The following is a 22,703-nucleotide window of genomic DNA, read 5'->3' on the forward strand; positions in this document are numbered from 1 at the left end:
TCGGTTCCTGCACCCACCCCGGTTCAGGGTACGACCTCTCCAATAAATCAATCAGCGGCAGAAGTAACTGAGGGACTATCCGAGCAGAGTGCTGATGGGGAGTGGGGGCTGCCCTCCCCACCCCCCGCGCCGGAAAATCTTGATAAAGCTGTGCTGCCAGCATCTGTGCCGCTGCCAGGCAGCAATAAATCCACTTGGGATGCTTCACCAATGAGAGGTGCATCAGAAGCTTGCGAAAATCGACCTTCAAAGAAAAGAAGACCTGATTAACAGACTGCAGACTCAGCTAGCAAAACAGAAACAGCTGAGGACTGAGGAACTCAAAATTGTTCAAGAGAAAGCTGCCAAGATCAAAGAGTGGGTAACATTTAAGCTGAGAGAGCTTGAGCTAGAAAACTGCCACCTGAAAAACTGTAATCGGAGGCTGACAGAGCAAATTGAAGCCCTTCAGGATACATTGCAAGGTATGACCAGCATTTCTCCCTTTAAATCTCTTTGGAGCTGTAATTCTCTGAAGTCCAGAGCACCACAGACTTCTTTCCCTGAGAAGATAGACCAGAAATCTATGCTTCTTGCACCTGGTTTCAGGCAGCTATGTCAAACAAGACCTACCAAACGTGTCTTCTCTACAACAAGCATCGTCCTTGCCAATGACACCTTCACTGAGGATGGAGAGGACAAATCTCTGCTTTCTCAGAACACACTGAAGCTCATGTCTGACCCATCAAGCTGGAATCTCTCTGCAGAAAAAGACCTATTTTCAACCATAAGCTCTGAACACATCTTAGGGTGCTCTGATCCTGTGTCTCTGCACCCTCCAGCTGAGCCCACAAAAACCCTTGAGGCTTTGACTTTCCGGTCTTCACTAGAGGGAAACCATTGCACTGTGAGCACCTTGCAACAAGTGTCTTTGGACGGAGCCGGCTCCTCTGATGATCTGAGTGCCAGGTTCCATTCCTACCACCTGGATTCCACTTCCTCAGGAGAAATAATGAGCATGCTTGAGGGCACCCTCCAGACTGCTGGGCCACCCTTGGCCATGTCAATGTCGGCTGTTACAGCAGGTTCCATCTGTCCAAGGAGGGACAGGTGCTCTGACATCATACGTGATGCCATCATAGAGGGGCATAGGCATGCTACATCCTTGGCCTGCCCTATTATTATCGACCCTGTGCAAGGCACCGAGTTGTGGCAGCCGCATGACTGAAAGCCTTTACAACAAGCTCAAAAAATGGTTTTGGACTATGGATTACAATCCCAGGCAGCTCGACAGATAATTCAATGGATTTTTCAGGCAAAAACAGAGTTTCCACTTGACTGTCGAAACCTGGCGCGCTTATTGTTAACTCCTTCCCCATTGTTATTGTTTGAAAGGGAATGGTTGCAGTTACCACAGGGGGAAGCGGGTCAACTGCGTCAACTGGGGGACCCTCTGTATGGGATTACTGCAGAGATGTTAACGGGGACAGGTCCTTATCTCAATACCCAGGTTCAGCTGCAGTTCCCTGCGATTGTTCACCAAACAGCTGCACATCTCGCACTGAGGGCTCTTCTTAGTCTCCTAGGGGAAAAGAAAGCACCTCCATTTGCATCTGTAGAACAGGCCCCTGGGGAACCATATGCTAAATTTATCGGTCAGCCCAGGCAACTAGATGTGGTGGCACAGGACTGTCGGAGATTTGCTTTTACAGTACCCTCCATTAACAAACAGGCCCCGGCAAAGCGTTATGAATGGCTAGTGCTTCCTCAGGGGATGAAGAATTCCCCTACATTATGTCAATTATATGTGGCCTGGGCATTAGAACCAATTTGGACAGCGTGGTGTGACGTAATTATTTACCATTATAGGGATAACATTCGGTTTGGTAGGCCAGAATGCTTCCAGGATTCTGATTTAAAGTTTATTCAGGATACTTTGGAAGCAAAAGGGTTGAAGATAGCCCCAGAGAATGGAAACATCCATGGCTATACTTGGGATGGAAAATGTCAGACTCTACTATTCGTCCCCAGAAAGTTGATATAACTACGGTGTTACATAATTTGACAGATGTACAAATGTTCCTGGGTAATATCCAGTGGGGTCGCCACACTGTATGGATTACTAATGACGACTTAGCTATATTACTACCTTTATTGCTACCTTTATTGCTGGGCAGGAGTACAGAGCCGCAGATTACACTACCAAATGACCACCGGCAGGCTCTTTCACAAATAGCTTCTAAGGTTGCAGCCGGCACTGCTTGCAGACATATAGCAGATGTTGCACACTCCTTACTGGTAAGCAATGATGTGTCTCATCCGTTTGCAGTGCTTGGTCAGTGGCAAAAAGAAAAGGGGGAGAGTAAGGGACGCCAAAGACAGAAACAGTATCAGGAGGATGCCACTGACACTAACAGCACTGGGAATAGGAATGGCATAAATGAAACAGGAGATAGCAAGGGTGGAATGATAGGGCAGCATTTTCTAATTCTGGAATGGATTTTCCTACTGATTTAGCCAAAAACGAGTCTTCAGACATGGGCAGAAGCTATCGCAGAGTTAGTACGTAAGGGTCGCTCTTGGAATATTGAGTTCAGCGGGCAGGAATCAAGAGATATTAGTCTGCCGATGACTCAGGATCATTTGGAATGGTGTTTACAGCAATCCATACCACTACAAGAAGCTGTGTTAGGTTACCCGGGATTGGTACGTTCCCAAACTCCAAAGGGGCCTCTCTGGCAAGTTATAAGATCATATAAATGGCAGGTAGTACCACGGCTTTCATCCCGACCAGTGGTGGGTCGCACTGTATACGTTGATGCAGGTGCAGCAAGTGGGAAGTTGCTGATGGTGATTCTGATACTGCCAGCAGTGCTTGTGCTCGTGACCAAGATCGAGCCGTGACAAAATCTGTGGGTGACATGGGCTAATCAGACTGGTATATCAGAATTTTGCCTGTCCATGGCATCGTTCACGGACCTATTCAGGACTTGCCTCATAGGTATACCTGTGTATGACCCTTCTGAGTTTGGCCAGTATGCTGCCAACAATTGCCACCGTGCCTCATCTGTAGCTGTGTGCTCAGTGAAAGTGATAAATTCACTTACTGTCTCGTTGCCCTGGGATCCACAAGAGTTACAGTTACTTGGGTCTCAGAGGATTGGAAACACATCACAGAATTGGACTCAAACATGTTTTGTGTTCGGTAATTTACAGCAAAGATTAAATCCTGTCAAAAACACAATCCAACAAGGTGGACAAATGTGACTTCAGAAGGGCCATGTGGGTACAGAAATACAAATAACACCTGTGGTTGCAATGACACTGATAGGCAGGGTTTAGGGGCTTATGGCGCGGAGACAAGGGATAACAACTATAGCATTTGGAACAATCGTACAGCTATGGCCCTACCTCCTGATGTTTTTCTGATTTGTGGGGATAGGGCCTGTCAAGGTATCCCTGCAAATGCTATTGGAGGTCCACGTTACTCAGGTAAACTCACTTTATTTCCTCCTAGCTTGTCACAGTTGCGTAAGATCACTAGACATAAACAGCATTGCTCACACTAGATTGCAATGATGTTGAGTTGCTTGGTGTTGCAGCTAGAGCGGCATTAGCAATTTTCGTGCCAGGAGCAGCAGCTGCGGCTGCACTTAATAATTTAGCAAAATTGGCATGCTGGGCCAAGAAGCAAGCCAATGCCATAACAGAGAAACTTGAGGAGACGTTACCAGATCAAAATAGTCTGTGACATGCTGTGGTGGTTCCACTCGAGTGGGCAGCCGAGCTCCACCACAGCCGCTCTCACACTCCCCCTCCTCAAAGAGGAATGGGGAGATAATACCATGAAAAAGGCTCAAAGGTTGAGATAAGGACAAGGAGATCATGCGGTAATTATTGTGACGGGCAAAACAGACTCGGCATAGGAAGACAGTAAGATTTATTGCTTATTACTAACAAGCTAGAGAAGTGAGAAGCAAAGGAAAGAAAACAAAAGCACCTTCCCCCCCCATACACCCTCTTCCACCTCCTCCCCCCAAGCAACGGGGGAATGGGGGTTATGGTCAGTCTACAGCACTTCTTCTCTACCACTCCTTCTCGGTCACTCTCGTCCCCTGTGCTGTGGGGTCCCACCCACGGGATGCAGTCCTTGATGAACTGATCCGGCGTGGGCTTCCCACAGGCAGCAGCTCTTCCAGAACTGCTCCAGATATGGGTCCGTACCACGGGGTCCATCCCTCGGGAGCAAACTGCTCCAACCTGGGTCCCCCACGGGCAGCAGCTCCTGCCAGGTCACCTGTTCCTGCGTGGTCTCCTCTCCACGGGCTACAGGTCCGGCCCGGAATCTGCTCCAGCAGGGGTCTTCCACAGGCAGCAGCCTCCGTCGGTGCAGGGCCACCTGCTCCACTGTGGTCTCCTCCACGGGCTGCAGCGTGGAACCCTGCTCCACCGTGGTACTCCATGGGCTGCAGGGGGACATCCTGCTTCACCATGGTCCTCACCACAGGCCGCAGGGGACTTCTGCTCCGGCGCCTGGAGCACCTCTCCCCCTCCTTCTTCACTGCCCTTGGTGCCTGCAAAGCTGTTCCTCACTCCCTTCACTCTCCCGGCTGCTGTGTGGCGCAGCGTTTTTTTTCCCTGTCTCAAATATGCTCTCACAGAGGCGTAAAACAACATCGCTTATTGGCTCGGCTCTGGTCAGCAGTTACCCTTACCAAACATGGGGCAGCTTCTAGATCCTTCTCACAGAAACCACCCCTATGGCCCCCTGCTACCAAAACCTTGCCACGTAAACCCACTACACATGTGCTCTTACAGCATCGAGCTGCTATTGAATATGAGCCAGCAGTGTGCCCTGGCAGCCAGGAGGGCCAACCGTGTCCTGGGGTGCATCAAGCACGGCATCGCTAGTAGGTCAAGGGAGGTGATTGTCCCGCTCTACTCTGCGCTGGTGCGGCCCCACCTCGAGTACCGTGTGCAGTTCTGGGCACCACAGTATAAAAAGGACATGAAACTGTTGGAGAGTGTCCAGAGGAGGGCTACAAAGATGGTGAAAGGCCTGGAGGGGAAGACGTACGAGGAACGGCTGAGGGCACTGGGCCTGTTCAGCCTGGAGAAGAGGAGGCTGAGGGGAGACCTCATCGCAGTCTACAACTTCCTCGTAAGGGGGTGTCGAGAGGCAGGAGACCTTTTCTCCATTAACACCAGCGACAGGACCCGCGGGAACGGGGTTAAGCTGAGGCAGGGGAAATTTAGGCTTGACATCAGGAGGGGGTTCTTCACAGAGAGGGTGGTTGCACACTGGAACAGGCTCCCCAGGGAAGTGGTCACTGCACCGAGCCTGTCTGAATTTAAGAAGAGATTGGACTGTGCACTTAGTCACATGGTCTGAACTTTTGGGTAGACCTGTGCGGTGTCAAGAGTTGGACTTGATGATCCTTAAGGGTCCCTTCCAACTCAGGATATTCTATGATTCTATGATTCTATGATTCTATGATTCTTGCTTTTGGCTCAAGGGCATGGGCGTGAGGACTTTGAGGGAATGTGCTGTTTGAACCTTTTTGATCATAGTGAATCAATTCACAAATCCATTATTTTCCTGAAAGAGCACATGGGAAAGATTCAATACGATATTGATCCTTTTGATCCATGGTTCACTGATTTGTTTGGAACGATGCCTAGATGGTTACTGGGATTAATCAAAGAGGGATTAAGGATCCTGCTTACTGTGGTGTTAATCATCATTGTGTGTTGTATTGTAATAAATGTGGTTAAAGGGTTACTTGCAAGACTGTTACATCAGGCTTGGTTTGCTCAAACAGAAAAAGGGGGAATTGTTGAGGGATTTTTGAAAAAGCAAGGAGGCCATGACTTGCTGCAGCTGAGCAAACCAAGCTACCAGGATGACTACAAGGAGTTGCCATAACAATGTTCACTTATCGCCCGATTGAGGAATTTAAAAAATATTGTTGCCAGCAGCTGGCTTCAAGGACAAGGTCTATATGACTGCTAATCACAAGGGGGTTGTTTTCTTGCAGATGGGGTTGTTTTCTTGCAGTTGTTTGTCTGAGTGCTTTCGACCAATAATCTTGTGTTAGACGCTGTATGCCCCTACTAGATTGCTATAAGAATCAAGCTATTCTGGTAATAAAGATGGAGCATGATCTGACCATATTGGTGTGTGTCATGTTTTCGGCTGTTCTTCCTTCAACATTTGGGGTTGGTCTGGAGGCAGAGGTCACATTGTTGGATTGTGTGACAGTAGCATACAAATTCCTAGCTGTAATTTTCCCAATCAGATAGTTATATAGGGAATTTATTCCCCAATGAGTTTTCTGGTGTTCTTCCCTTACTAGTGACCATAGAAAATTAGAGGAGATGACTAATTTCCCTTTTCCTTCTTTGGTAATAGCCCATACCTCTTGGTTATACTCTCCCTTTTGACTTTTGATTAATTTTCTGTCCTTTTTGGACTGGCTTACCTTCAAGGGGAATCTTCCAGTCTGGAATCAGGGCTCCCTTAGCTGCTACCTCAACTTTTGCTGCTTTTTTTGCCTCTCTGTCTGTCAGATTGTTTTCTTCCTCCAGTTCGGAGCTCACCTTCTGGTGTGCCTTAATGTACATGATTGCTACCTTTTCAGGCAGCTGAACTGCTTCCAATAATCGCATTATTTCATGTTTGATGTTTTTCCCTTGCGAGTTCAACAGTCCTCTTTCTTTCCAGATGGCTCCATGTGCATGTACAACCCCAAATGCATATCTTGAGTCTGTATAGATGTTTATTTTCATTCCTTTTGCTATTTCTAAGGCACGGGTCAGAGCAATTATCTTGGCCTTTTGTGCAGAGGTATCTGTTGGCAAAGGTCCAGATTCTATTACCTCTTTGAAAGTGGTAACTGCATACCCTGCATGTCGTTTTCCGCTGATGACTTAGCTGCTCCCATCAGTGAACCAGATTTACACATACGGCTGGAGTAGGTCAATGGTCTCCATTCAGTTGTGGTGTACAGGCTCCCCTTTGGTTTCCGCTGAGGAAAGAAGCTGGGTTGATAGTCTTAGTTACCACTATTAGTGTTAGTTACCACTATTTCTACATCATCTACCACTATAGCTTGGTATTTCAGGAACCTTTGTGGAGAAAGCCAGTGACCTCCTTTCACTTCCAGCACTGCAGACACTGTGTGAGACACTAGCACAGTTATTTTCTGGCCCAAGGTGAACTTGCGTGCTTCCTGGATATTTAACACCACTGCTGCAATGGCTCTGAGGCATCCCGGCCATCCCTTGGCAGCGGCATCCAGCTGCTTAGGAAAATAAGCAACTGCCCTTTGATATGGGCCCAGGTCTTGTGCTAGTATTCCCAGGGCAATCCCCTGTTTCTCAAGGGAGAAGAGGAAGAATGGTTTATTCACATCTGGAAGTTCCAGAGCTGGGGCTGACATGAGAGCCTTCTTGAGTTGGTCAAAGGCTCGCGTGGCCTCCGTCCATTGGAGGTTCCTGTTCCCATTTGCAATGAGAGCATACAGCGGTTTTACATGCGATCTGTAATTATAGATCCACAATCTGCCCCACCCTGTCATTCCCAAAAAGGTTCACAGTTCTTTTATTGTCTCAGGTTTCGGGGTTTGACATATTGCTTCTTTACGATCTTGCCCCAAGGTCCATTGTCCGGCAGTAAACTCATAAACCAGGTAGGTCACCTTTTGCTTTATCACCTGAGCCTTCTTCTTCAATACTCTGTACCCCTGTAGTCCCAGAAAGTTTAGGAGGCTTACTGTTGTGAGAAACATCTCAAATAATTTTCTTCAGACAGGCTCTTCTGTGAAGCTATTTTATTCGCAATTGCAATGGTAGGCATCCTGTCAATCAGGAGCGCATTTTAGTAAACAAATCATAACCTTTTATTCCCTATTACCCGATGCCTGATCACCTCTCCTGTTCTCCTCATTGGCTGAGTACTACAGGTTCACAAGCTACTCGACGCTCCTCTATACCATATATGTACGATTTTTCTTTTTTTTCTACCCTTTAATTACTCCTTTCTTATGTTTTGAGAACTTGTGATCTTTGTTTTACTGTTTTCACACTGCTCATCCTGTTTTTCTCAAGCTTCTACCTTATTTTGGAACAGTGAGGCCTTCTACTGTCCACTTATCTACTTACCATTTCTCCTTATTATGACTACACAACTACCCTGAAATACAGAAAAGTAATTCTCTACTGCAAAAACACAGCTCTGTTTCTCACACTGTCCAGGCCACACATGCTTCTTCTGTCTGGATGACTATTAGGAGGTCATCTACCTACTGCAACAGCCTTCCTTCTCCTGGTAGGGCTTCCCAGGTCTCCAAGTCCTTTGCAAGTTGTTCTCCAAACAAGGTGGACGAGTTCTTAAAGCCCTGAGGCAACCTTGTCCATGTGAGCTGTGTTTTGCGCCCACTCTTAGGGCTTTCCCACTCCAATGAAAAGATTTTCTGGCTGGCTTCATGGAGAGGGAGGCAAAAGAAGGCATCTTTCAGGTTTAAAACAATAAACCAGGTTAGCTCTGGTGTTAAGCATGTTAGTAAATAAATGTATATGGGTTCGCCACCAGAGGGTAAAGGTAGTGGCTGTCTCCCCTCCTTAAGTTTGATTTGTATTGGAGGAGCATTTTTGTCTTCCCTGGTACTTCAGTGGCCCATATTCCAAGGAATACCTGACTCAAGATATCCTCATTAACCTCTTCCTTCGTTTTAGGGTTTGTTGATATCATTAGGTTTAGTACCTCCACATACCTCTGGTCATCCACCTCCAGAACAATCTCCCTGTTTTAAAATGATATGGTCACTTGTAATTTTTCCAACCAACCGGTCCCTTCCCAGGAGTGATTCCGGAGATTTGGGCATATATAAAAATTTATGAATGCCCCACTGTTTCCCAAGTTTGTACTTTAAAGGTTTACAAAAGTATGCCATTTCTGATTGGCCAGTTGCTCCTTTTACTATGACATAATCATTTCCTACAGGTACTAGTGCTTTATTTGAAACTGAATAAGTTGCCCCTGTATCTACCATAAGTTCCACCTCCTTTCCCTCTTTCATTTTTATAACCAGTGGATCTGCTGGGGTAGATTTTCCCGGTCTTCCCCAGTCATCTTTTGCACACACGACCACCACCTCCCTTCCCCGGTTCCCTTTTCCATTTATTTTCTGTGTCAGGCATTTGTTTTCCAATGCCCAAATTTCTTACATAGGGCACATTGCACCTTTCCTAGCCAGGGCTGTTACTGTCTAGGCCTCCTTTTTCCTTCTTCCCTAATAACTGCTATCAGCCTCTTCTGCATCTTTATTTGACGAAGATAAAAGTCCTCTCTCCTTCCAAATTGCCCTGTGTGCGTACACCACAGCAAAGGCATATTTCAAATCTGTCCAAAGGTTTGCCAGCTCAAAAGTTCTTATAAAGGCGATGATTTCCACCTTTTGGGCTGATGTTTGTCATATCCTGTGAGGCAAAATCCCTGGTGGATGAAGCTGCTGCCATCTATATACCAATCCTCCACATCTTCCAGGGGTGTATCCTTTAAGTCTGGTCAGCTGGAGTATAAAGTGTCCATGGTCTTGATGCAAACATGACTAAGGAAAGAGGCTGGGTTCACAGAATTAGTGCTGACAAACTTTAGTAAGTCCATTATACACATTCCTTTTCTTCTTCAGTAGCTATCATTTGCATATTGCAACAGCATATTGCGTAGCTATCATTTGCGTATTGCAACCAAGGAGTCTGGTTGTCTGCATTTTACAAGGTCGCCTGCTAAACTTTCTTATCACTGTAATCATATCTAAATACCACATTTCTTACCTTTAAACAATGTAACTCTGAAAAAACAACATTTTTATTCCTTCAATTCCCCCTTTTTCTTCTTTATAAATTGTTGATTTTTGCAAACCTTTTCTCTAAGGTCTAATTTGGTAGATATCTTCCTCTTCTTCACTTTCTTTGCTTTCCATCTCCTCTAATATCCTCTTATCTGAGTAAGGTGGGGGCTCCATGGTCATTTTGTTTCAATAGTACAGTTTCAACTAACTGCTGTACTAGTCCCCTTACACAGGGGATAGTGCAACAACCAGTGGCTGTCAAAACTCCTGCTACTATGATCAAGGATGTAAATATGGACACTACCATCCCTTTCCATTTACCAAACCAAGATTCCAACCATCCTGTGATGGAAGTGTCTGTTCCTAAGTTTCCTGCCAATTCACTGGCAAGGGTAGTAAGCCCTTGCAATGGTCTAGTTACTGTGCCATCTGGGGCAGTATTAGGTATAAAAGTGCAACAATGGTTGCTCAGTATCACACGCACCTCCTTTCTCCATGAATATCATATCTAATGCTATTCTGTTTTCCTAAACCATTTTGCTGGTGGCACCTAGTTGTTCAGCGATTCCTCTTAATGCATCCCTTGTATAATTAATAAATCTATGCTGATTATAATAAATAGAATTAATCCAATCTACATTTTTATTGATTGCTACCCACCAGAACAGTGACTCAAACCCTGCAGCAATTTGATTTCTGGCTTTATGTTCATCTGCAACTCCTCTAGGTACCCCAATAGAATCTATGTATAGTCTATCATCAAATGATATTCCTAAGCCTCTTTTACTTCCTCTGGGTATTTGTGATGTTTCTCTTTCAAATGCCAGGGTGAAGGGTATAGCTAATTGAACAAGTGCACAAGTGCCTTCCCAATTAGATGGTAGGGTGGACCGTAAGATCTTCCCTCCACAGTACCACCAGAGATCTGCCCTGGGGATCTCTAGTCTTGAGCAGTTTCCCATCAAGTCCCTGGTAGCACAAGGCAAATTCTCCCAGATGCCGAATGCAGAAATGTTTTTCCCATATTTATAAAAGTAATACCTCCTCGGGAGGTTAGAATTGCCCTAAAATCTTTTCTAGAACTTGCCCAAATAAATAGGTGGCCCTGTAAACCCCTGAGGTAAAACTGTCCATCTGTACTGTTGCTTCTGCCCCCATTTCAGGGTCTTTCCAGTCAGAGGTGAATATATCTTTGCTCTCAGGGCCTGAGAGCACTCCATTAATAACACTGTTATTCCAATCTAAGAACTTACTATTTGAACGCCCAATTTCATCACCAAATCCCTTCCCAACAAGTTAGTCCCTGCCTTGGGTACATGCAATAATTGCCAGTGATCATTTTATCCCCTGGTCTCAGCATGGTATCCCTCAAAAGCGGCACTGTTATCCCAGCCCCTTCTACCCCTATCACTTTTTAGGTTTTCATTAGTGTTGTGGTTTAACCTGGCTAGCAGCTAAACACCACACAGCTATTCGCTCTCCCTCCCCCCTCCCTCTCTGGGATGGGGGAGAGAAACAGGAAAGTGAAGCCTGTGAGTTGAGCTAAAGACAGTTTGTTAAGACAGAAAAATAATAATAGCAAAAATAATAAGAACAATAACAATAATAACAATAATGATGATAATAGTACTACTAATAATAATGCATACGAAACAAGTGCGCCTATTTCCAGCGACTTTCTGTACGAGCTGCTCTGAGCTGTTTGCTGAGTTTGGCCGAACCTATCTTCATGAGGCAATCAAAGTGACTGTTCCTGTCCTGGTCTCCATTCTGCCAGCCTGTTCCTCTTCACTTCTTTTTCCTGCTTCTTTATTGATGTAACTTCATCATGCTGCCTTTTTTTTTTTTTCTTTTTTTCTTCTCCTTTCTTAAGGGCAGGCTCCCCTCTTATACCCTTCTCTCCACAGAAGTTCTTTTCAAAACAACTTTTCATTTGTTAAACAACTTTGAATGTAACAACAACAGCAAACACCCAGAAACATCCATGCCTTAACAGCTGGAGAACAAGAGAACCATCTGGAGAACAAGAAACAGGAGACTGCATGGAGTCTCCTGAATCACCCTTCTTTGTTCCCTCTAGACTCTTTTATATTCCTGATGGCCTCGTCGTTTAGAGTCTAATGTTATCTCAATCACGGGGTTTTCCAACCCCCACGGCCACATTCCCAAATTTCCCCCTTCTTTATTAATATCAACCATTTTCTCGGCACGAATTACCACTCCATATATAGCAATGGGAATACCATACTACATGGCATCCACAAAGTTCAGGACGAGTTGAGAGAATGAATCAAACGATTAAACAACAATTGGCTAAATTAATGATTGAAACCCAACTGTCTTGGATAAGATGTTTGCCATTGGCATTATTGAATATTAGGACTATGCCCCATAGTGAAACTGGTATCTCACCTTATGAGATGATATATGGAATGTCATATTCCCAAGGAATGCCATTGGATTATTCTTTGTTAGATAATTCTGAAAGCCAGAAATATGGGATCAAGACAGGGAAACAACTACAACAATTAAGGGAAAAGGGAATTTTAGCACAAAACACCCCACTGGGGTTTGTTATTCATAAGATACAACCAGGAGACAAGGTCTTAATAAAAACCTGGAGGGAAGAATCATTGAACCCCCGATGGGAGGGACCATACCTTGTTTTATTTACTACTGAAACAGCTGTGAGAACAGCAGAAAAGGGTTGGATCACCCCGACAGTCTGAACGGTAACACAAGCCTGAATTGACCCTGAAAGCGGGCCCAACCCCTTGACTGAAGGCGTTTCCCACACCCTCAAGATTGGACAGTGTAAAAGGATAAGAAATGCTATACTTCCTGGTATTGTTTTTACAGGGGCAATTGAGCCATGGGCAAGAATGGAGGAATAACTTTTTTATTCTGGAGGAGGAAGTGGCCAAGGCCTTTAACCTTAGTAACTGCTGGGTTTTTGGAGGACTGGGGGAACTGAAAGTTGGCCCTGGGTAACTGGCCCGGTCGAACCCAAGTGGTGGGTTAGTAATCTGAGTGAAGTTCATAATGGGACACAATTTTGGAAAGAGGAAGGAGGCTCGTAGCAATTGCACTTGTCAGATCGGGGTATATACTGTTTAAACAGAACAGGAACGGTAGCGGTAGGAAAAAGCATTTGTAATTGGACTCCTGGATATGATTATACTGATCCTGAATGTGGACCTATAAACTGTACAGCATATAGTGGGAAATAGAACGCCACACATGTCCATCTGAGAAACGGGACTTGGCTGAAATGCTCATATAAGGAATTTTTTGGATCTGGATGTGAAACCATGGCAAGAGCACAAGCGGGGGGGACAAGCTGATGGTCAGATCTTGAGCTGTCAGCGTGATAACACCACTAGGGAACAGCATGTGGTAAGGGTCTACCACTGGAGATGGCAAGATGAGAATGGGAGACAAGTGTTCTTTAAACATTTCTGGTCAGCTCGTAATATGACAGGCCACCAAGAAAAACTTGATTGTAATTGTAAGTGTAATTGTAAGCTCCCAATGTGGGAGCTTGGAGGTGTGCATATACGAGTACAAATGGGGAAGACATTGTAACAGGACCACTCGGTAACAAGAACACTCTGTATTTTCACTCTCCAAAGAATAAAGAAGGATGGGACGGTCCTTTTCCAAAGGGGACATGGGCCCTAAAGGGACATTATTGGGTGTGTGGCAAACATGCCTACAAGAGGCTACCTGAAAACTGGTCGGGTATATGCTATGTGGGGTACATAAGACCCTTGTCACAAATACAAAGGAAATCATTTAGGAATTAAAGTATATGATGATCTGAATAGAGTAAAACGATCTATTGATGCTTCCTTAGCTGGGGGTAGTGCCAAAAAAAAAATAATGGGGAGAGAATGAATGGCCTCCTGAAAGAATCATACAGCATTATGGACCAGCTACCTGGAACCTGAATGAGGTAGTGTCTACCTCATTTGAGAACCTATTTATAAATTGAATCAAATAATTAGGTTGCAAGCTGTCCTCGAAATTGTAACCAATCAAACAGCGACAGCTTTGGATCTTTTGGCTGATCAATCAACCCAGATGAGGAATGCAGAACCAGGGAAAGAGAAAACCCATTCCCTGATGATAATAAAAACAAATGAAGATCCAAAATTGATATCAATTCGGCAAGCATTGACTCGATTGGAAAGGAAAACACAAATCAATACCATGAAAAAGGAGATGGAGGATTGTTAATTTTGTTCATCTGATTCGTGTCAATATGGAGCAATGCTAGGGCTGCATGATATGATGAAATGTAACCTTCTGTCTTACATACCTTGTATAACCACAAGTCTAAGAAAAACAGAGTGCTTAATGTATATATTTCTTGTATCTTGCAAAGGAATGGTCCAGCAATTCATGTCAGTAGGGGATTTGAAGGGTTAACATTGAGGCCCAAGTCTGGGTCTGGGAGATAAGAGAATGAGTGGGAGTTTTTGAGATAACTGCTGACTATTGCAGGAAATGCTGCACAAGTCTCTGACATCTGGCCCAGAGACTACCAAATAAGGAGAGAAGGGAAACTGAAGGAAAACTGAAGGACAAAGCCTGGGAGGAAGACTACGAGCCTTCAACATGAGGGACCCCCAGAGCGACCACCGGAGACTGATACACATGTACCAGTGGGAGGGTTCGGATTCCGGGAACTAATTATAATAACCCTGCCTTTTCTAAGTAGTAATGAATATGTATTAGCCTAGGAGGATAAAAACCAGCCGCCTGATGTAACTTGTGTGCGTCTTGGTGGAGTGGAGACTCCCGGTGCACCCAGCGCAGTTTGCTTGCCTCTATTCGTTTAATAAATTGTAAACTTTAATTGCAATCCTGGGATTCAGTCATTTATTACAAGAAGGAAAAGCAGAGAATGAATCTAATGGTATTCACAGTGTAGCAGGTAGTGAGGCAGAGGGTTGGAGAAAGAGAAAGAAAATCTTCAGGGGGAGTCAGAGACAGGATGGAAAGGAGAGGAAGAGAGATGAAGGAATGTCAGGCAAGGAAGGCTGCCTGTGTTGCAGCCTGAATCCTAGTGTTATACATGGAGTGGTAATTCATGTCAAGAAAATGGTTGATATTAATAAAGAAGGGGGAAATTTGGGAATGTGGCCATGGGGGTTGGAAAACCCCGTGACTGAGATAACATTAGACTCTAAACGACGAGGCCATCAGGAATATAAAAGAGTTTAGAGGGAACAAAGAAGGGTCATTCAGGAGACTCCATGCAGTCTCCTGTTTCTTGTTCTCCAGATGGTTCTCTTGTTCTCCAGCTGTTAAGGCATGGATGTTTCTGGGTGTTTGCTGTTGTTGTTACATTCAGAGTTGTTTGACCAATGAAAAGTTGTTTTGAAAAGAACTGCTGTGGAGAGAAGGGTATAAGAGGGGAGCCTGCCCTCAAGATAAAAAAAAGGCAACACGATGAAGTTACATCAATAAAGAAGCAGGAAAAAGAAGTGAAGAGGAACAGGCTGGCAGAATGGAGACCAGGACAGGAACAGTCACTTTGATTGCCTCATGAAGATAGATTCGGCCAGACTCAGCAAACCGCTTAGAGAAGCTCATACAGAAAGTCACTGGAAACAGGCACACTGGAGCTGGAGAGAAGCTCGAGCTGAGAGAAGAGGACCTGTGCACACAACTGCCTCTCGCTGGTAAGCAGTTGTGCATTATGGGGAATCATACGTCCTTAGGAACAAAGACTGTCCTGGTAACTTTACAGCTCATTCTCCTTGTTAACAATTGGACAGTTTATAAGCCTGAAATATGGGACCAAACTGAGGTCAAGGTGTGGGACTCTGCAACTAAAAATGGCAAGGTTGCAGTAGGATTGCTCGGCACCTGGCGATCAATCTCTGAGGCCTTAAAGAGCCATGTGGAGCCATAATCACAAACGTGTGGCTTGCCAGATAGTGAGGGAGCTGCGGGCTCCTTTACTGATCCGACTACTACGCCATCGGCCCCTCTGCTTCCACAGCCATCGAAGGCTTTTGCTGTTCCTCCCCCTGCTGACCTGGACGTGCCTTTTGACCCAGGCCTGATTGGCCTTGAAGAGGAGATAGATATGCTTTTCTTCGATCTGGGAAGAACGGGATACATAAGGCCTGAAGCAAGAAAAGGAATGGAAAATGGACTGTTAAGTTATGGAACTTAAAGGATTGTTTGTTACCTTCCCTGATTGTACATATTTATAGGCATACTCGGGTTTAGTATGTAAAGCAATGTTCTGTATATTTAGAATGTTTGATGTTCGTGTGTGCGTGTTGATGGAGCGTAGACTCCCCGCACACCCAGCGCTGTTTACTTGCCTTTTATACCTTTTATAGCTTTTATACCTTTTAGAAATATTTGTTTTATAAATATTACAAAATTCAGATTGAATTGAGACCTCATTTATAACACTTTTAAATGCCTAGGGCTGTGGTTAAGTCCCGTAAAACTTTAGATGTGAAGTGCGTCCCCGGTCAGAGTACCAGTGAACCTGCTAGGGTAGAAGTCCCAGGTCCCTGTCATTCCAGCCTGCAGCCCAAGACAATTTCTTTGTGATATCAGGGGCCAATTGCCCTAGAAAGAGGCTAGTCAATTGCCTCTGTTTGTATTCCAAAGCTAGGTCCAAATTCTTTTTGTTTGTTTTCCATTGCATTTCAAAGTTGGTCCAAAAATTCTATAGGGGTTTCTTTTGGACCTTGTTGGAACAGATTCTCAATTCCCAATTTAACCAGATTTTGGTATTTACCGTTCATTATTTCTGGAGTGATTAGGGTCTCAGTGTGGGGTCGGTCAGGGGAATGCAATCGTCAACAGCTCCCTGAGTGGTCCCACTGGCAATCTGAGCTCACTCATAAACTCAGGTTGTTTTAACAGTTAGCTGCTTTTCTGTTTCCACGACAACTCCCTCTCAGACCCAACACTGGTGATTTTGAGATCTCAGCCTCCTGTTGAGGCGGAACTATTAACATTCCTACATCCTGTTTCCCTGCTCATTCAACTTCAAACAGCTCTGTGTTGTGGTTTAACCCGGCAGCTAAACACCATGGCAGCTGTTCGCTCACCCTTCCCCCTCCCTCTCTGGGATGGGGGGGAGAGAAATGGGAAAGTGAAGCCTGTGAGTTTGTGGTGTAAAAGCCTTAAGTAACTAGGAAAATAAAACTAACATTCACATTTTTAAGGAAAAGGTACAGCATTCAAGAGGATTTCAGGGTAGGGCATAACTGCATTATCTGAGCATTCCCTAGGCTCCCAACCTTAGATGCTATCGCGCTGGGGAAACTTGGTGTGCTAGCCCGAAGGAACACCACGGAGCGTGGAGTGGAGTGGAGACACCACGGCTAGGCTCTGTAATCACTTTTTGCTCATACTTTTTGCTCATTATAATATCATTATAATACCAAAACACACCTCCATCCCAAAAGCTACCCTCCTCCAAGGTGCGACCACCCCTCACTGAGCATGCGCTCTGAATTTCTCGGAGCCTATTACTTTAAACGGAGACGGGAAAGCTTTACACCAATCATAACTAAGATATGCTTGACTAGAGCCACTCAAGCTCCACCTAAAAGATAGAAAATAATATAAATTGGCCCAAGAGAGAGGGGATGTTAGGGAAGATACCACCGTCAGGGGAGATACCATCCCGAGGACATACAGCATCCTTAGGACCTCCTGACTCCTGGGATCAGTCGACGGGCTGAGCCTCTCTTCCCCCCCCATTGGGACGCCTTTGGGTGAGATCTGAATACTTGCTTATAATCTTTAACGCGTTTATTTCTAGGCTGCGCACCTGTAACACCAAACACACCTATAACACCTGAAACATCTATAACACCTGTAACATCTACAACATCTAACACATCTATAACATCTGTAACACCTACAACACTTATAACACCTGTATAACATCTGTAACACCTATAACACCTGTGTATTTCATGCATACTAGCTTGCTTTTGCAGACAGTCACTATCGCCGGCAATCCAAAAGAACCTGATTATCTGTTGCTGTAATAAACCATACTTGATTGCATTGTGATAGCTCTCATTAAGTGCAACTAGGGTGAGGGTGGTTATCCGTGATAGTTCAGTGTTCTGAATCTAACAAGACCCCCAGACGGTTAATGCATTTTTGGTGAATGTCTGAACGGACCCCCAGGTGGTTAATACGTTTTTGGTGAATGTCCGAACGGACCCCCAGATGGTTAATGCGTTTTTGGTGAATGTCTGACTAGACCCCCAGGCGGTTAATGTGTTTTTGGTGAATGTCCGACTGGTTCAGTACTCTGAATCCAACTGGGCCCGTAACGGTTAATCAGCTACACCCCTTTAACGCGACAGTAAAATTGGTGTAGTCGGCAGGATTGCTATGGATAAACTTCTGCAAAAATACAAATGTGCCCCTTCCCAGGCAGGGAAGGAGTTTTCCCAAAAGTTTTGGAAAGATGAGGAGAAAGTGGTAGAGTGCATTGAGCAGTGTCAGGCTTCACGAAAGATTGGTCAAAGAAAGGGTAAAAGTGCGATTTGTGCTGTGTTAGGAGCCTGTTTGTCTTGTGCTTGGCAAAAAGCTAAGGAAACTCCTGCTCCCAAACTGATCTCTGATGCGGAACATACAGCTTTGAAATCAGAGATTGAGGTGTTGAAGTCATCATTGGCCTTTGAAAGGGAGACAGGAAAAACATTAGGAATCAGAGTGGATAAACTTTTGGATGAAAATGATAAACTTGTGCATGAGAATAATCATCTTAACCAATTGCTGGAGAGGGTTAGTCATCTGTTAAATAAAGTACAGCCTTGCGCGCCGGTCAAGCAGATTCGTAGATTGCTGTATAGTGTAGAGCCTGAAAGCTGGGACAGTGATTTCTGGTCTGACAGTGATGATGGTGTTGAAGAGATTTCTGATTCTGAACCCCAATCCATTTCCTTGAGACCTTTGGTTAAGACTGAGACTACTGTTGATGATAAGGATAAAATCCGCACTACTGTGCGAACGATTCCATTGCCACCAGCAGAGTTGGTTAAAATACGGGAAAAGTTCTCAAGGCGGTAAGGGGAATCAGAAGTTGAGGATGTGTGTCGAGTTTCTCTTAAAGGGGGAGATCGAATGATGTTGAGTGACGAAGAGGTAGGAGGCTTTTGGAGACCTGGAGTATTTTTAACCACCACACCAGGAGCTGACCTGGCTGTAGCAGTACAGAAAACAGCCTGTATTCAGGCGATATATGAAAGAGATGAATTTAGGGAATCCCCGATGTTAGCTCCTATTGATTCGGTTCGGTTAACCCCTCTCATCTGTGGACTCCCTGATTGTCTTAAGATGTTTGTAGCAAACACCCGAGATCACATACTAGCTGCTTGTAGGGATGATGATAGTGGTTGTAGGCGAAATCCTAACTCCCCTATTCCCACCTGGAGTGAATTGGTACAAGACATAGATAAGTACGGACACCGAATGGGCTGGATTAATTCATCCAGTATTAAATCCCAAGACCGCTCTTGGCGAGTCTGCCAAATCCACACTAAAAATCCCAGATATCCCAAATTCAAAGAGAGGTTGAAACCCAATAGGGAACGAGGTGAGTTGTGGTGTCGGCAAAAAAACTCTTATCCCCGGGTAGGGCAATGAGCCACCCTGCTCAGCGGGCATTAGCAATTCAATGGCTCTCTAATGAACAATCTGACCCTATCATTGCCATTCCTGTTGAACCCCAAAAAATATTGGTAAATTTTCTTACTGATACCAGGACCCAAATGTCAGTAATTACACATGAGACAGCACAAACCCTGAGCATAACACCTGGTCGACACAGGGTTAAATTCACGGGAATCAATGGTGTGGAAAAACAATGCCCCACTGCAAAAATTTCACTCTGGTTGCCAGAGGAACAAAAATTAACCAGGATAGAAGTAACTGTGTGGAGTTTCGCGACACATCAAAGGGATTCAGGCACCGTGAGACTGAGCCTGTTACAAACATCCATACCCCTATCCCCTGCTAAAATCATTAATGATCGGCAATATCTGTTGTCAGCAGCAGCACTTATGGGGATTGACGGGGTGGTAATAGAATTGGGAAAAAGAGGCATTATTAAAAGGACCCATTCACCTTACAATTCACCAGTGTGGCCGGTAAAGAAACCAACCAGGCAATGGCATTTTACAGTGGATTACAGACAGCTGAACGCTAACACTACACCTTTGACTGTCACAGTTCCAAACATGGCAGAGATAGTGAAAGCCCTCTGTGTTTCTAACAGTAGCAATAGTGCTAACTACTCCCAAATATCTCTACACATGGGAAATCAAAGATTACTATTTCACCCTCTTTCTAACCCTGCCGGTTGAATACAACCGAGCATATTTTATTTTCTTTTGTGTTCACAGGAACCCTGAGCAAAATGTATAGGGACAGCTGGAAGATGATGAATCAACAGTTTGGATTAATGATGCTATGCTTTACCCTGACCTTGATGCAATTACAGACCTTAAAGGAAACAGCTACTGTGGCTGTGCATGGAGCTGAGGTGTTTCACCATGGCATTTAACCATGTATTGTCACAGTATAGCACTGTCACTGGAGCATCTCAAAACAGAAAGGACCTAAATCTCTCTACTTTAGTTCTACATGGAAACAAAATATTTTCAAAAGATGAATGGAGTTGGAATGATTCTCTAAGAATGGCTGAACTTTAAGCCATGTCTGGACAGACAATACAAATTGGTTGCCGAATAACTAATGGATCCACTTATAATCGGCTGACTGAAAATAAGACAGTTTCCAAAATAACTGAAACAATTTTACTTTCACCAAACCTATAATTGTGTACTGTCTTTGGGGTTACAGAGGCACAGAAATATTATACAAAGGATAAGAAGCCTCTGCCCCTGCAGATATTTGAAAACAAACCGACTCAGCCTCCCATTCATAGAATATATCCTGAGTTGGAAGGGACCCTTAAGGATCATAGAATCATAGAATCATAGAATATCCTGAGTTGGAAGGGACCCTTAAGGATCATCAAGTCCAACTCTTGACACCGCACAGGTCTACCCAAAAGTTCAGACCATGTGACTAAGTGCACAGTCCAATCTCTTCTTAAATTCAGACAGGCTCGGTGCAGTGACCACTTCCCTGGGGAGCCTGTTCCAGTGTGCAACCACCCTCTCTGTGAAGAACCCCCTCCTGATGTCAAGCCTAAATTTCCCCTGCCTCAGCTTAACCCCATTGGTCTAACTCCTTCCATCTTCAATACAAGCCCTTACATAATTCAACAACAAATTCTCTTTGACCCTAGTTGGTCCCTAAAAAAGGGCCACAGGATGCAACTGGGTTATTAGGGACAGGATTAGGTATATTAAATAGCATTGATGCTGAGGTCTTAATGAGTAGAATAACTGCTACTACAGATGACCTAAGGAGACTGGAACAACCAATAAAATCATCCTTTTTGGCTTTAGGAGCAAATCAATGGCTTCTATCAGATATTTTACCCCATTGGGAACAAATTAAGGAAAATGATCATCAATTAATTGTAAATGCCCTTGGAAAAGCCCAAGGCAATACCTCCCTTGCCTTGAGCTGTATCCAAGCGCAGTTATGGATACAATCTGTAGCAGCAGCTATTATTAGAGAGGGAGAAGGAGGAACTTTGCCCAATGAAATTCGAAAATTGATTTGGGATAATGCTTCAGAATTTGAAAAAGAATTTCAGGCTTGGTGGCAATTAGTCAACTTTACCCATTATGCAGAAAATGATAAAATTGTTGCCTTTATACTTACTATAAATAATGCCACCATGTACAATGTATATCCAATCATTGCATTAGGACTCAATCATAATGGAACTATACTTTATCCTAAAGAGCATAAAGTATGGGCCCATCAAAAGGGAGGAAAGTGGCAAACAATTGATATAAATGCATGCATTGTGCGTGAACAAAAAGGTTTCATCTGTGAAAGTAACACGCTGGAATCTCAAGACATTTGTCTTGACACCGAGCAAAATATTTGCCACTTTGAGATGCATCCTAATGAAACCCTTGAAACTGTACTTGTATATATTGGGAAAGGTTGTGTTTGCATGAGAACTCATTGTGATTCTATAATCGTAGATGATACAGTGGTAGATACCAGTAATCACTCTAATGTTTGTGTTTACAATTTTACCAAAATTCTAGGATGTGATTTTAAATACTCAGTTCCTGTCACTTCTTATCAACTTATTGCATCTAATTATATTCTGCTTCATGAACTGCTGCCTACTCCTATTGGAATAAACCTCACCTTGGTGAAGAAATTGAGGGTACATGAGGACCTGAAGCAGCTGATGACTCAAGTCCGAGAAAATGGACAAAAGACTCTGATTACTATCCACCATGATGCACAAGAAATACATCGAGTGATGGAAAGGGTAAAGAGAGATGAGAGACACCGTTGGTGGGACACTTTGTTTGGATGGTCGCCAGCTGCCAAGGGAATCAACAAGATGCTTCACCCTGTTATTGTTCTGCTAATAGAATCATAGAATCATAGAATATCCTGAGTTGGAAGGGACCCTTAAGGATCATCAAGTCCAACTCTTGACACCGCACAGGTCTACCCAAAAGTTCAGACCATGTGACTAAGTGCACAGTCCAATCTCTTCTTAAATTCAGACAGGCTCGGTGCAGTGACCACTTCCCTGGGGAGCCTGTTCCAGTGTGCAACCACCCTCTCTGTTGAGGGATTTCTTGAAACAGCAAAAATCCCATGGCTTGCTGTAGCTGAGCAAACCAAGCTATCAGGGCAACTATGAGAAGTTCCCATGACAGTGTTCCCACATCGCCCAATTGAGGAAGTCAGAAA

At 44.4% G+C, this 22,703-nt stretch overlaps 2 protein-coding genes across 2 annotated transcripts in view; one reads left to right on the forward strand and one right to left on the reverse strand.

Annotated features, from left to right (window-relative positions):
* Positions 1 to 22,703, reverse strand: part of LOC137847016 (uncharacterized) — a 257,368-nt gene that overhangs the window by 78,956 nt on the left and 155,709 nt on the right. The window lies entirely within an intron of this gene.
* Positions 1 to 22,703, forward strand: part of LOC137847037 (uncharacterized) — a 222,527-nt gene that overhangs the window by 10,935 nt on the left and 188,889 nt on the right. The window lies entirely within an intron of this gene.

Source organism: Anas acuta, chromosome W, assembly GCF_963932015.1.
Source record: "Anas acuta chromosome W, bAnaAcu1.1, whole genome shotgun sequence".
NCBI classification, from domain to species: Eukaryota; Metazoa; Chordata; class Aves; order Anseriformes; family Anatidae; genus Anas; species Anas acuta.